Here is a 14,734-nt window from a genome sequence, read left to right as displayed (position 1 = left end):
CATCGTATAAATATACCACAGCTTAACAAGAAAACATATTTACAATTTAACACTGCAATCATCTGTCAAATAATTAAGATAGAATAAATACTGCATATGCATTAGGTTGAACATTACTTGTGTATATTTTTAAATATAGCGTTCTTTCATTCAATCTTTTGATAAATTGGACTACACATGTCTTATTTTAATACTCTAAAACCATTTGGAAACATTTTTTTTTACACTTCTAGCCCTGAAAGTCCATTATAATGTCTTTATAAATATTCCTCGTAACCAAATGAAATTTGTGTTTTGTGTCCTTAATATTAAGTTTAGAACTTAATATATTTGAAAGTGTGATGAAGTAGCTCTGTCTTTCCATTTGTTTGTATGGTCTGAAATCACAGTTCTGCACAGCGGGTGTGTTTTCTCTCTGTCAAACCATAAAGTAATACACTTTTCACAAAATATATGCTGACAGATAGGAAGAACTGGCTTTTGAAATTCAGCTTGACATATCAAACAAATACCATCCACATCTGAAACACTGTCTCTTGCCGGCAGCCACTCCATAACTTCGTCATGTAAAACATATTTGCAAAACCTGTCTGAAAGTTCTTAAGATGTCAAAAATGTCCAGAAGTTTTAGTATGAAGTAGAGTAAAACCAGCACTACCCCAAGACTCCATCTAGTTATATTACCAAACTCCCCATAGCTTATAAAGTAACAAAGCCAAACTAGTATGTGAACAAAAGTTCAGTAATACTGACATAATTCTTCTGAAAGCACTTAACAGTAACCCTTGGGTTTAAAAGGCATGGTGAAAGAAGGCATCTATAAAATAAGGCATTTCAAGCCCATGAAGAGGAATTCCAGAATGAAGCCTATAACTGAGATAATCCAAAGTACTTCCTGGAAGCTTGAATGGTCCAAAGTAGAATTTACAAATATTAAGCTGTGATAAAGTGACTTAGACTGAAAGGTGTAACGTAAAAGAACAGAAGATCCTGCTAAGAATACCAGTAACCAAGCACACTGAATCTTGGAGCACCTTTCTCTTAGAAAAACCTGGTTTACGATGCTTTTGATTGCATATACAGAAGATGTAAACAGCTCAATTCTGAGAGAAATGCCTGTTATATGCTGCATAATAATCAGAATCAAAATATATGGAAGACTTTTTTTGCAACCACTTGAAGAGATATTGGAATTCTGAGGAGGAGATACTACCATGATCTCCAGACTCCGTGTCAGTATCATCAGGCTGCCTTGCTTCATTGTAGGAATAACACCATTGCCTATGTGTGTACCACACCCACGAGTGCAGCTCTGGACACCTGACCTTGAATTTCTGGAGCTTGGATTTTCAGCACATTCTTTAGGTATGGAGTTTATCTAGATATGAACATCTCCAGAATAAAGACATGAAGCTTCTCCTGTCAGTCTTGTTTGGACACATCAGAAGGCTGAGGCATTCTCACTGCCTGCAGCTCCTGAAGGACTATGCAGTTGGCTACAGTTGGCTTGCATGACCCTTGAATACTTTTTCTGTGGTCCAATTTCTTTGCTTCAGGGTTCTGTCTCCTCTCATGACGTTGAGTGGACGGAGCCCCGGGCAATGACTGCAGGAACAGCGGGAGATGCTGCCTCGAGGCCTTCAGTCAGGGCCATCACCTTCAAACCCCATGACCTGCAACTCCAGCCCCTCTTGGAGGCCTGAGTAGTTGTCTTTCCAAGGCTGATATTACCTGGTATAAGTAACTGTTGAGCTAAAGGAAATACAAATTTCAAGTACCTTTCCCCTCCCTCTCCTTCAGTTTGCAGTAAGCAAGGTAGCCATAAATAGGTCCCAGATCCCCAGAGCCCCAGACCTCCAGGAGCAGCACAGCTCAGATCCCCTGGCTCTTCATCTGCCCATGATGTTGTTGAGAGGCCTGACATCTGTAGACCAGGCTCCTGATTTGCTCTTCTGGTCCCCTACCTTTGCTCCCCCTTTGTCCTCAGGCGTGGACTTGTAGCTGCTACTCCCACCATGGAGATGGTCCATGTGAGGTGGGTGGGGAGGATATGCATATGTTGTCCTTGGGCCAGGAACTAGATGAGTGTTTACATTCCTCTCATGGACTCTGCATTCTGAGGGTTTAATGAGCTGTTTTGAAAGATACTTGATGAAGTGATATTTTTTCGTAGATATTTTATTATTTTATGCAAGGGGGAAAAACCTTGGCCTCTGTGGGCATCAAGAGGAACATGCTTCAGATGAGGATGGGAGGGCCTAGCTGCCTGGGAAGGTATGGAATATCTAAGCCAGTTATGATTCTATCTCCAGTCAACAAGGTGACCCACCATTTCTGTTCTTAGATTACATCTCTGATTACTTTGACAATGTCATTTCTCCCTCTGGAATCTTCAGTGACTCTGTGGGCTGATAGAAATATTCCAACTTCCTTAGCCTTTCACCCAATCTTTCCATAATTTGAGTCAAAGTTGCTTCTCTAGTGTTCTCTTATAACTCATTTTATAAATCTTATACCTCAGTTCCCTTCAAAAGCAAAAAAACTAACAAAATAACTTGTCCTTCCCTGAAAACAGGTTCTCCAGCTAGTTTAGCTACTAATTAATAAGCAGTATGACCCTGGCTAATCATTAACATCTTCAAGTCCCAGCAGCCTGGCTCGTAAAATCCAGGGGTGAGGCCTGGGCTGATGAATTTGTCACAAGGTTCCCAGGTGAATCTAACACACATCCAAGTTTATGAATGTCTGGACCTAAAACCTGCTCCAACTTTGATTTTCCCACATGTTACCCATGCACTGCAATTCTCTGCTCCATGTGTTTACCTCATAAAGGACCTTTTCCTGGAACATTTCACTTTCCTTCTAATTAGCCCCCGCACACCTGTGTGTACCTGTGCATTTGTGTGCGGGCACTCACGCACACACACCCCCGCAAATGCCCCCACATCAAGGTCCTTCACGGTAAACTCCCACACCACCTCCTCCAGAAAGTCTTGCCTGAGACTGAGCTTGTCTTCCTATGCTCTTTCCTCAAACTCCTCTACCACAATCAGTCTTAGTTTTTAGTGGGTTTTGTTTAACGCACCCCTGGTAGACTGTAAACTTCCTGAGCATAAATATTCCTTCCTGTTCATCTTTCCTGTTCCACATTATTCAAAGTAGTAGCTCATGAGAGTAGACTGAAATGAGTTAAACTGACTTGGTATGAATTCATTGAGAGACATCTTGGTGAAGGTGACTTGTTGGAGGGTCTTGGGAAGATTGCTGACTAGGGTGGAGGTCGTGTGTCTCTCTGACTATCATGAAAACTTTACCAGTCACATTCCATATCTGTCTCTAAGCACATGTGATTGTGGACTCAAAGTTATAAGAAAAACTACAGCTGTTTTTTGTCAAAATCGGTTGATTTTTGTATCTGTAATCTTGCAGCCAGAGTGGTTGAGTTGATATATTTAATGACTCTGTACAGACGAAAGTCTGTTCTTGAGAAATGAGGAGGGGGAACCATTAATCTTTTCTAGAATAAACAGAGTTGTAATGACTCTTTAATCTGAAGGGTGGAGATCCTAAGCTGGAACGCAGCACCCAAGGACCCGCCAAATTCCGTGAGGAGCGAGTAGCACCCAGATGATAATTGATTGTGGGATCATTTTCCCTGTGGTCTCAGAGGGACGTTCACAGTATCCCTAACTTTTAAAGGGGCCTTATCAAAGTAGCTGCCCCAGCTTCATGAGAAAGAAAAGCTGTCACCATCTGAGGCCTTTGGGAGACTTGCTTTTCTAAGCTTGCTTCGAAGCTTTGGGGTGCCTACTCGATCAGCATTTTGCTTTGGGTTGCCTTCCCTTGTGTCGTGTCAATGCCCCTCCCACCCAACCATCTCCTTCCACAAGAGTTCCTGCTTCTCCCAAAGGCATGGGGGAGAGAGGCTCTGTTCTCTGCTTTCCCGGTACTCACTAATTCACTAATCCCTGGAATCTGGCCAATGTCCCCCTCAAGGTCATGAAGGATTGGCTATCTTTGCTGCCAGCCAGACTCAGCAGTCTCTGTCCCAACATCCTACTTGCCTTCTCAAGGGCATGTCAGACTTCTGAATTCCCTTTGCTGCCTTGGCTTCCAACTCTATTCGCCTCTGCTTCTCTTCTCTTTCTCTGATGCCTCTTCCTTGCCTGTCACTTAAATGTTGGCATCCTCACACTTCTTTCTTAAGTCAACCTCTCGTCTCCAACTACATTCCTTTATAATTGAAGTATAGTTGATTTACAATATTGTGTTAGTTTCAGGTGCACAGCATAATTATTCAGTATTTTTGCAGATTATATTCCATTAAGGTTGTTACAAGATAATGGATACAATTCCCTATGCTATACAGTAGATCCTTGTTGCTTATCTATTTTATTTATAGTAGTTTATATCTATTAACCCCATACTCCTGATTTATCCCTCCACCCTTACCTCTTCCCCTTGGTAACCATAAGTTTCTTTTCTCAATCTGTGAGTCTATTTCTATTTTGTATAAACATTCATTTGTATTATTTTTTTAGAGTTCACATAGAATGGATATCATGTAGTGTTTGTCTTTTTCTGACTTATTTCACTAAGCATAATATTCTCTAGGTCCATCCATGTTGCTGCAAATGGCAGTGTTTCATTCTTTTTTATGGCTGAGTAATATTCCATTGTATATATATACCACATTGTCTTAAGCCAATCTTCTGTTGTTGGGCACTGGGGTTGCTTTCATGTCTTGACTATTGTAAATAGTGCTGCTATGAACATTGGGGTGCATGTATCTTTTCAAATTAGTGTTTTCATTTTTTATGGATATATATCCAGGAGCGGGGTTGCTAGATCATATGGTAGTTCTGTTTTTAGTTTTTTTAGGAACCTCCATTCTGTTTTCCATAGTGGCTGCACCAATTTACATTCCCACCAACAGTGTACAAAGGTACCCTTTTCTCCTCATCCTCACCAATATTTTTTGTAGACTTTTTGATGATAGCCATTCTGACAGGTATGAGGTAGTACCTCATTGTAGGTTTGATTTGAATTTCTCTGATAATTAGCAATGTTGAGCATCTTTTCATGCACCTATTTGCCATCTGTATATCTTCTTTGGGAAAATATCTATTCAAAATGTTATTTATTTTCACAGAATCTTGATGCCAAGGGTTCCTAAGCCTACAACCCTCTCCCAAGATACAGGCTCATTTTTTAAATGCTGTGATAGATAGACATAATTTGGACATTCTATTGGTATTTCACACTCACCTTCTCCAAATCTAATGGATTATCTCTGACCTACCCCCACCCACCCCTCCTCTTCAAATAGTCTTCAGTGCCTGTTTTCCATTTACCCTGCGGTATCCTATGGTAGCACCACTTGTACCTTGTACTCTAAATCCTGGAACATGTGTGACTCTCAACCTCTTTTCCATTCCTTTCAATGACATATTACTCTTTACTAAATTCTTAGAGTTCAGTCCGATAGATTCTTACCTGAATTGTTCCAGTAAGTCTCTTTTCCTTTCCATATCCACAGCTATCATTCCGGCTCTTGTGATTTTTTTTTTAATCTCACAACAGCCTTGTTACTGGGGATCCTACTTCAAACCCTGTTCAAGTTAAAAAAAAAAAACCCTGGACACCAAGACTCAGGGAAGCTTCCCTGGTTGACAGCCCTTTACACATGTTGTCACACAAATTTGCTGGGAAAAGAAGTGTGTCCCTGTGTGACTTCACTGGGAGGGGACATCTGGCAGCTTGTACATCAGGTTTATCCTGGACTTCACCCCATGCATCTTTCCCTATGTTGATTTTAATCTGTATCCTTTCACTTTAATAAACCATAACTATGAGCACAACAGTTTCTGAGTCTTCTGAGCTCTAGCAAATCATTGAGCCTGAGGGTAGTCTTGGGGATCTCCAGTACAGCATATCATTCACATGCTTCAAAACTTCAGTTTTTTCCTTTCTTTTTTTTTTCAGTTTGTGTGTGTGTGTGTGTGTGTGTGTGTGTGTGTGTGTGTGTGTATATGGATAGTAAATTTACAATGTTGTGTCAATTTCTGGTGTACAGCATAATGTTTCAGTCATAGAGGAATATACGTATATTCATTTTCATATTCTTTTTAGCCATAAGTTATTACAAGAAACTGAATATAGTTCCCTGTATTAAATAGGATGAACTCGTTGTTTATCTATTTTATATATATTAGTTGGTATCTACAAATATCAAACTCCCAATTTATCCCTTCCCACCCCTTCCCCTGTCCCCCCACCCCCAGTAACTGTAAGTTTGTTTTCTATGTCTATAAGTCTGTTTCTGTTTTATAAATAAGTTCGTTTGTCTTTTTTTTTTTTTAGGTTCCACATATAAGTGATATTATATGGTATTTTTCTTTCTCTTTCTTGCTTACTTCACTCAGAATGACGATCTCCAGGTCCACCCATGTTGCTGCAAATGGCATTATTGTATTATTTTTTATGGCTGAATAGTATTCCATTATAAATATACCACAACTTCTTTATCCAGTCATCTGTCAATGGACATTCAGGTTGTTTCCATGACTTGGCTATTGTAAATAGTGCTGCTATGAACATTGAGGTGCATGTATCTTTTTGAATTAATGTTCCCTCTGAATATAAGCCCAGGAGTGGAGTTGCTAGATCATATGGTAAGTCTATTTTTAATCGTTTGAGGAATCTCCATACTGTTTTCCATAACAGCTACACCAAACTGCATTCCCACCAGCAGTGTAGGAGGGTTCCCTTTTTTCCACAGCCTCTCCAGCATTTATTGTTTGTGGACTTTTGAATGATAGCCATTCTGACTGGGGCAAGGTGATACCTCATTGAAGTTTTGATTTGCATTTCTCTGATAATTAGCAATATTGAGCATTTTTTTCATGTGCCTATTGGCCATTTGTATGTCTTTAATGGAGAATTGCTTGTTTAGGTCTTCTGCTCATTTTTGGATTGGGTTGTTTGTTTTTTCTTATTAAGTTGTGTGAACTGTTTATATATTCTGGAAATTAAGCCCTTGTCAGTCTCATCTTTTGCAAATATTTTCTCATTCTGTAGGTTCTCTTTTTGTTTTGGTTATGGTTTCCTTTGCTGTGCAAAAGCTTATATGTTTAATTAGGTCCCATTTGGTTATTTTTGCTTTTATTTCTATTGCCTGGCTAGACTGCCTTAGGAGAACATTGCTGAGATTGTCAAATAATGTTTTGCCTGTTTTCTTCTAAGAGGTTTATAGTGTCTTGTCTTATGTTTAAGTCTTTAAGCCAATTTGAGTTTATTTTTTCAAAACTTTAATTTTAAGTTATACCTTGCTAATGATGACTTCACTACTGGTTACAACCCACCAGCAAATCCTAGCACACTAGTTGTACTTTGCAAAGGGAGGGAGCATGTCTTTCTCTTCTTTTCATCCCCTGATGATTCCAGGCACACAAAGCATCCTTCTCATTTTGACTTTGCCTCCCACGTAAAAAAAGAACTGATGGTAGGGACTTTCAAGAATTCTGGTCCCTGATTTAGGGATGTCTCCTGATAAATCAGTAAAATGACTTCTGATTATGACTTGGGTTACCATGAAGTTTGTCACAGGGAGCAAATTCTCTGGACCAGGCCAAAGAGAGCTTTCCGGCCCTAGTGATGGCTATATATTTTATTTAATTATTATTTTTTTTACATTCTTGTGTCGCATGCAAACTAATGTTTATTTTTATTGGTGTGGATAACTCTAACAGCCTGATCACCAGGCACTGCTGATAATGAGATTCTGAGTCTTTGAGGGAGTGCTGGACCCTCATATGAAGCCGTCTAATTGAGAGCCTGTGAGGACATGTCTGGCTCCAGTCTAAGCCCTTCCTTAGACCACATCACCACTATTTTCATCTCTATGATGTCTCTCAATTTCTGAATAACTTATGTCTCTTTCAGAAATAAGATGTAATCTTGAAACAAGTGAGTTGTGCTAGATGGTTCTGGTTTCCATATTCAGATGACTGTGAAAGAATTATACTTATTTATTTTAAAAAATCTGGTTTATCCCAGATCTCTACAGCTGGATAAAAAGACAGTATGAGAGTTTTCCCTTGTAACATTGCACCTTACCAACTACTTGCCTGGTACTAGAAAACTGATCTTTTTCTAACTCTAGCAATTCTGTGTCTTCTGGGAGGTGCTTCTCAAACTTTAATATGCATGTGAGTCACTTGGAGATCATTGTTAAAATTCAGGTTCTGATTCAGCAGGTTTGGGCTTGGGCACGAGATTTTGCATTTTTAAAAGTCCTCAAATGATGCTAGTACTTCTGATGGACCACACTTTGAGTGCATAGGGTGCATGAGGTAAAGCAAGGCTCTGAGGAACATACATAGGTAGACCAAGTGGTCACTTACACAGTGAGATTGAAGGTACAGAATTTAAGGCTTTCAGTCTTCTGCAAAGTATCCTTCCCACAACCTGTCATTCCACCATCATGGTTTTTATGCCTCTGTCCCTATGAAATTTTTCTGGTCCCAGAAATCCTATGCTAAAATGCAAATACTCTTTGATGAAAACATACCTTAAGTTCAGCTAATCCCTTAGCAGGGATCCCCTGCAGCCAGCTGGAAACAAAGATAGCAGTTGGACTATGAGGAAGGTTACAGTATGACACTTCAGGGAGGGCTGCTGTTCAAAAGGAAGACTATCAGATAGGAGTGCTTTTAGTTGCGAGTAACAAAAAAACTGAATTAAGGGTGATTTAAGCAATACAGACATTTACACATCTCACCTGAGAAGTTTAGCAGCTCAGGGCTCTATCATATCATCAAGAATCTAGGTTCTTTCTGTCTTCTAACCCCCAGTTTCTCCATCTTTGGTTATTCTCTCTTTATCTTTGTGTTTATTGCCTCATGGCCCCACAATGGCTGCTACAGTTTCAGGTATCACTTGCACTTTGAAAATGGAAGGAAAAGAAAAGAACTTCACAAACCACATCTGTGCCTTTTACTAGGAAAGCAAAATTCTTAGCAAAAGCTTCAATCAAGCCTTCCTTTAAACCAATCACTGGCAAAGGGGAATGGGGTTACCCTGGGCTTAGAGTAAGCCTGACTCACTCTCTTGAGGTTAGAAGAGGGGCCTATCCTTCCCCATAACAAAGCAAATCCATTTATTACAAAATCAGGGAGTGAAATGTGGGGCAAATGGCATTGAGTAGACTATGAACAGTGCCTGCCCCTAGGAAGAAACCAGTTCATGCTAGTAAGAGAGGCAGCAATTCACCAGAGCCCAATTTCACCAATGCCTCAATCTGCCTCTAACACCCACCTCCTGATATTTCCCCATGAATTCTTCACTTTAGAACAGAAACACTCGTTTGACCTTCACTTTGAGTTCATAAAGGCTGTGCTGGGGGAAGAATGTATGATGGGTGCTTGATTAATATTTGCTGATTGATCAAAACAGGAATGTTAGAAGTGATTTGAAGTGTTGAGAGAAAGACATGGAAAAAGATACGCAGAAGTAATGGGTCTAGCTCTTTGAATAAAACAGATCTTCTAATACAAACATCTTATTTAAACCTCAAAATAATCCTGTGAGGTAAGCAGTATTTTCTACATTTTATAGATCAGAACTCAGAGTGACTAAGAATCTGGCCCCAAGCCACAGTTTGTAACTGGAAGATTTGGGATTCCAGTGAACTCTCTGATTCCAGTGCTCTGTACCCTCACACTGATACTTGTACGTTCAGGCGAGGGTCTTGCTCAGAGTTGTCACCTTGTGAATTTTATACTTACTCAAGGGGTCTGCTTTGATGACAAATTCTTTACACCCCCTCCTTTGGAATTGCCTTCAAGTCTGCTTACTGGATACACACACACATGCACGCATGCGCATTCACGCACGCACACACACACACACACACAGTGGAGATGGGGAGAAGGTTGTATTACTTTAAGGCAGTTACATCTCAAAACCATGAAGTTCCAGATCTACATTATCAAATGTACAGCTCTAACTTGGAACACCTCTTACTCTTCCCCTTTATCTCTGCCTCTACTCCACCAGTCATACTTATCATCCTCCTTTTTCAAAATTATTACAGATTTATTGAGGAAATTTTAGAACAGAAATAAAAATTCACTCTAGGGCTACATTAAAATTTTCATCATTGTATTTGCCTTCCTCAACTTACTAGTAAGTTTCCTACATTAGATCTCTATTCACTCCAGATACAAAAAGCTTTCCAGTCTCATTGGGTATCTTGTCTGATGGGAATCCAAGTCAGGCAATTACAGGACTCTAGTGGAGGGCGTCTCATTTGGGCCAGCTTGTCTACTGATTTGTTTCTGCCCCTATTGATTAAATTTCTTTTGAGTTGCCTCCAGCAATTAGGCATTCAGATCCTTGAGGCAAGGATCAGTGCTAGGACCCCCACCAGAAACAGATGTCTGAGACACATATCCTATTCTTTTAACTTCAGGCCCCTCTGTTCTGCCTGGTGGGGAAATGACTTGGCTTCTGTTGGTGCAGTTGGTCTTCCCTGGCCTCTGTGTACCTGGGATGGGCTGTCTGTCCCCTTTTCTAAGCTGCAGCAAGTGTTTTGATAGAATGAGAATGTCCCATTCCTTTGCACAGCCTTTTCCAGAGAGGGAAAAAAACAGATAATGCCTTTCTAAAGTGCTAAGATGAGCTATGGCAAAAGGAAAAAGGGAAGAATGGAGATGAGGAAAGAAGAGAGAGGAAGGAAACCAATTCTCACTATATGCTGGGAACAGGCCTAGGTGTTTCGGCATACGTTATATCATTCCATCCTCACAAGCCCAAGAAGTGGGCATTACTTTTTATATTTTACAGATGGGTATATTGAGGCTCAGAAAGGCTGAGAAAATTCGTCCAGGTCACACAGTGTGTAAATGGAAAATCTGGAATTTGAATAATCTCTCTGAGTCCAGAGCCTCTTTCCATAACAATTTGATGTTTTGGATGCCTAGGACACTGTTTTGGAAAAGGCATGGAAAATGGAGAGATTCTGTCCTCTTACTTATGCTACAGATTTCAAATTATCTCAGTGTTTTCCAGCAATAATGTGTAGATGATGGTAATCACTGGGGTAAGTCCCTGGGGTAATCCCTAACATGCTATGGAAAGCAAAGACATGATATTTTTAATCCTTTGGCTGCACAGATTGGAGCATAGGAATACAATATCCAGAAGACACAGGGCTAAGATAAATGAATATAGCCCTGGAGATCCCTTTCCTTACTGAAATCCTTCTAATGAACTTCCCAGGCTCCAAACTCTAGGAATCTCTTTCCCTTAGCAGTTGAGGGATTCAGTCTCTGAACTGGCCAGGCCTCTGTTCCAGCTTCAAGCTCCCTCTTCCCATATACAGGCCAAGAGTCAGAGCTCTGCTGGGCTGGGAGTCACACCAGGCACAGAGGCAGCCTTGGCCTTTCTGGCTGCCCCTCATATACTTGGGAGCATCCTCTCTCTTCTTACATTACCTCCCTTTCAATTCCATCTTCTGACCCTTTGTGGGTATAACCTTCAATACGTCAGCAGCTGGAGACCTGGCTCTAGAAATGAGTTGTTTGGGAGAAGCATTGATGCTAAAAAAACAATTATTGCTGTGTTTGACCTTTCTCTACCCCCATACTATCATCCAGACTCATTAATGTAAGGTATGTACTTATCTTACACACAAACACAATCCAATTTTACATGGAGGTATTTATTTCCTTGTCTTTGTATCAACAGTCCTAGGCCAAGTGAATGCTCTGCTCTCTGAAGAAACCCTTTGGCTGTTAAGTCTAATTTGATGTGATGAGATTGGAGGTGGTGAGGAGATTGGGTGCAGAAATCATAGGAAACTCAGTGTGACACTTACCAAGTGAGCAGAGCAAAGTCCCTTAAGGGAGCACTGGGGAGGAATGGTAGAAGCAGGGACTTTTAAGTCGAAGAACACTGGGTCAGAATCCTGCTCTCCACTGACCATCTGAATCGCTGTGGTGGACCTCTCTGTGATATAGTGCCCTCATCTTTTAAATGGGAACTGCAGTCTCCACTGAACACAATGTTGGGAGAATTAAATAGAATAACCTTTGTATGGCAGCTGTGGTCATTACTATGATGATGAGTATTTTATGCCTGGTCATTAGTGGTAGTAGGTCACTATTGTCCTTTTCTATTTCCCCTGTAAAACTCTATTTAGTCATAAACAGTGCAGATTTGCCCCTAGGTCCTGTGGCAAGTGCCCAGTTTTCCTTTGGGGGAGCATACTTGTCTGTCAGAATCCAGCACAGGATGATGCCTGAGGTGGAGTGGATGGGAAGGTAGAATTTCCGAGTGATTCAAAACCATACACTGTTTGTTCTACCAGAGAGCATTTTTCCCCTATTCCATCCCCCTTCTTACCAATCTTCCAGTAAGTGGCCTGCTAGGTAAGGTACAGCTCTGTGGGCAAGAAACAAGTGGACATGTCATAGGGATTAAGATCGAGGCACCATTTGCACTCCTCAACCCAGCTCCAGCAGTCTCCTTGGTGATGGGAGAGGGGGGCCAACAGAACACACACCCTATGTGGACAGAATGCGCAAAGGAAGGAAAGAGACTGCTGGCATGGACACAAAGACCCTCTTGGAGATGGCAGAACTTAACACAGTGTGCCCTGCTGCCAACCTCCAGCACTCTTTTAGGAAATCCTAACTCAATATCTGCTAAGTGGCCCCAGGACATCTGGCCAGAAAATACACCATAAGCCCCTTCACAGTTCACCCATACCAGCCATATGTAGCTACTCAGAACTAGCACAAGTCAGTTCTCTTGGCTATGGCAGGGTTTACACCAGGGACAGGAGGACACATGTGGACACAGACAGCTCTGCCAGCTGGAAGTCCACACGGGATTGATGTGCCTTCTGTTACCACAATGTGAGATGAATGGGAAGCTCCAAATTTCCAGGTGGGAGAGGCTAGGCTGTGTTTCAAGAAGAGATAGTAATGTCTGGTGCTCACCTCCTGTCTCTTCCACACATTTTCTGCTGTTCTCTGAATTGAAACAAAGAATCTCAAGAGCAAGACCAAGAATAAATGCTTCAGGTACATCCTTATGACCACACAGAAGCCCTTACAAATAAACTTTAGTGTTATTCCACATAGGGACATAAAAAACACAAAATGTAAATGCTGCTCTGAGGACAAACATCTCCAAGTTGAACAGGGAATGCAAAACAATGAGAGGAGACTTAACGTGTGAAAACTTTGCTCTAAATTATAACAAAGTATGCTAGATGTAGAGATGCGTCATTAGGTCTTGTAAGAACTAAAAATAGAAACAATCAGGCAAATCAAACTGAAGTTCATTCTGCCCAACAGTTGGCCTAGACCCTTAAAAATTTCTATGTCATGAAAGACAAAAAGAGTGAGGAGCTGGGGAGTGTTCTAAATTAAAGGAAACTAAAGAAACACAATCACTGAATGCAGTATTTGATTCTGTATTCTCAGTCCCAGATTTTTTTTAAAAAAAACTACAAAGGGCAAGTGGGGAAATTTGAATATAGAGTGAATAATAGATAGTAGTATTGTATTAGTGTTAAATTTCCTCAATGTGATATTTAGAATGTGACTTTGTAGGAGAATGCTCTTGTTTTTAAGAGAAATACATTGAAATATTTAAGGGTAAAAATGTCACAATGTCTGCAACTAATTCTTAAATGGTTTAGCAAAATAATAACAATGGTGATGATGATGATAAGCCACACACACACACACACATTTAAAAATATCCCAAGACACTATTGCCCACATCCCAGACCCAGAGTTGATGCTTTGATAAGCACTCACTTCCCATTTGCCAGTTGATTACTTAGCAGATCAACAACAGCCTTTTGTTAGAATCTCTCTCCCTCATTCCCATTCTTTCCATCTCACTCACTCCCCAAAACAATCACTCTCCAAAGGGGTCCAGGAAAGATATTTTTCACTCCCGTTTAGTTAAGGCAGGATTGCAGCGCAAGGAGTAAGCGTGGACAGTTTCACAGTGAGTCTGTGGTTGGGCCAAGACTAGGACCGTGGACATTAGACCTCTGCTGTAATCATTAGTCAACATGTCCTCTCTTGACCATCCATAATGAAAGTGGCTGTAGTCTCTATAGTAAACAATCTACCTGAAACAGGAATTAGGTGGGGAACAAAACATTTAAAGCCAATTGGATCCTTTCATACTCAGTATCAATTTAAGGGCTGTTACCCAAGTTGTTGGCTTTTTTAATGGTCTCCCACCATGGGCTCAAGGAAAGGCAGTGGAGGGGGGTTGCTGTATGGTCCATTCCATACAGAATCTTGCATGCTGTTGTCCTCTTTCTCATCTTCAAACAGTTTTCATGTTCCAGGATCATAAGCCCTTAAAGCAAACTTTTCATCAAGGCAGTTTTATGTCCACAAGACTTAGACAAAAGTGGAAGTCTGAGAATCTCTTATAGGCAAAGGAAGCTTCCCAAAGAAGAAATGGGACTGAGTCCAAGTCCCTTGCAGAAACCTGGCAACTTCATGCATTATCTTCTGTTTACAAGGTGGGGCTTTGAAAAATTCTCCTACTGAGTCAACTTCTCCAGTGGGGTCTTTGGGAAGGAAATGAAATAGTGTTTGGAACCAGAGCTGATACGGCACAAAAATGGGGAATGGAAGAGTCTAGCCCCTTGTAATGAGCACCTGCCTCATAGGGTTTGTGGGGATTCAATGGG

General features: G+C 40.8%; 1 protein-coding gene and 1 pseudogene across 5 annotated transcripts in view; one reads left to right on the top strand and one right to left on the bottom strand.

The window, feature by feature from the left end:
* The window catches only part of ANKRD55 (ankyrin repeat domain 55), a 661,295-nt gene that overhangs the window by 523,147 nt on the left and 123,414 nt on the right, over positions 1-14,734 (top strand). The window lies entirely within an intron of this gene.
* Positions 322-1,759, bottom strand: LOC102511373 (annotated as a pseudogene).

The sequence above is a fragment of the Camelus ferus genome, chromosome 3, assembly GCF_009834535.1.
Source record: "Camelus ferus isolate YT-003-E chromosome 3, BCGSAC_Cfer_1.0, whole genome shotgun sequence".
Taxonomy (NCBI): Eukaryota; Metazoa; Chordata; class Mammalia; order Artiodactyla; family Camelidae; genus Camelus; species Camelus ferus.
The sequence above is the reverse complement of the archived record's forward strand: the minus strand, read 5'-3'. Positions and strand labels throughout refer to the sequence as shown.